Below are 1,474 nucleotides of genomic sequence, written 5' to 3'. Positions count from 1 at the left end.
GGAAGGGAAAGTAAAACCATGCAATTTATATGAATAAGTGGGTGAAGGATTGAATAAATCACTTAAATTAGGCACAAAATATATCATAAAATATGGGTTTATCAGCTACTCTTCTCTTCTTATACTTACATAAGGAATCTCTATACTGTGACATATAGGATTCCATATTTTCTTTTGTGTTCTCTTCTTTTTCATATGAGCAGGAACAAGGATAAGAATATTCTTGTTGAAGCTGATCTTGAACCTGAAAGGACTCTGAAGAGGAAGCTAAGGGAAGCTAAAGCACAACTCTCTGGAGAAAATCTGACTGAAAATTTCGAAAAAGAAGGAGACATGGCCAAAAATAATAACAATGCAAGGAAGATGCTTGGTGACTTTACTGCACCAAATTCCAACTTACATGGAAGAAGCATCTCAATCCCTGCCATTGGAGCAAATAATTTTGAGCTAAAGCCTCAACTAGTTTCTCTGATACAACAGAATTGCAAGTTTCATGGACTTCCATCAGAAGATCCTTTTCATTTCTTAACTGAATTCTTGTAGATCTGTGATACTGTTAAGACCAATGGGGTTGATCCCGAGGTCTACAGGCTTATGATTTTCCCGTTTGCTGTAAGAGACAGAGCTAGAATATGGTTGGATTCTCAACCTAAAGATAGCCTGAACTCTTGGGATAAGCTGGTCACGGATTTCTTAGCCAGGTTCTTTCCTTCTCAAAAGCTTAGTAAGCTTAGAGTGGATGTTTAAACCTTCAGACAGAAAGAAGGTGAATCCCTCTATGAAGCTTGGGAGAGATACAAGCAACTCACCAAAAAGTGTCCTTCTGACATGCTTTCAGAATGGACCATCCTGGATATATTCTATGATGGTCTGTCTGAATTATCTAAGATGTCATTGGACCATTCTCTAGGTGGATCCATTCACCTAAAGAAAATGCCTGCAGAAGCTCAGGAACTCATTGACATGGTTGCAAATAACCAGTTCATGTACACTTCTGAAAGGAATCCTGTGAGTAATGGGACACCTCAGAGGAAGGGAGTTCTTGAAATTGATGCTCTGAATGCCATATTGGCTCAGAACAAAATATTGACTCAGCAAGTCAATATGATTTCTCAGAGTCTGAATGGATTGCAAGCTGCATCCAACAGTACTAAGATGCATCTTCTGAAGAAGAAGCTTATGATCCTGAGAACCCTGCAATAGCAGAGGTGAATTACATGGGTGAACGCTATGGAAATACCTATAATCCCTCATGGAGAAATCATCCAAATTTCTCATGGAAGGATCAACAAAAGCCTCAACAAGGCTTTAATAATGGTGGAAGAAACAGGTTTAGCAATAGCAAGCCTTTTCCATTATCCACTCAGCAACAGACAGAGAATTCTGAGCAGAATCCATCTAGCATAGCAAATATAGTCTCTGATCTATTTAAGGCCACTCTAAGTTTCATGAATGAAACTAGGTCCTCCATTAG

The 1,474-nt window shown here is 38.8% G+C and overlaps 1 non-coding gene across 1 annotated transcript; it reads right to left on the bottom strand.

The window, feature by feature from the left end:
* Window positions 1-726: 726 nt before the first annotated feature.
* On the bottom strand, window positions 727-834 carry LOC148552793 (small nucleolar RNA R71). Its single transcript, XR_015892627.1, has one exon. It is a non-coding gene; the product is annotated as a small nucleolar RNA R71 (small nucleolar RNA).
* Between the last annotated feature and the right edge of the window lie 640 nt (window positions 835-1,474).

This window comes from Arachis ipaensis, chromosome B7 (assembly GCF_059453495.1).
Source record: "Arachis ipaensis isolate K30076 ecotype BB chromosome B7, ASM5945349v1, whole genome shotgun sequence".
Taxonomy (NCBI): domain Eukaryota; kingdom Viridiplantae; phylum Streptophyta; class Magnoliopsida; order Fabales; family Fabaceae; genus Arachis; species Arachis ipaensis.
The sequence above is the reverse complement of the archived record's forward strand: the minus strand, read 5'-3'. Positions and strand labels throughout refer to the sequence as shown.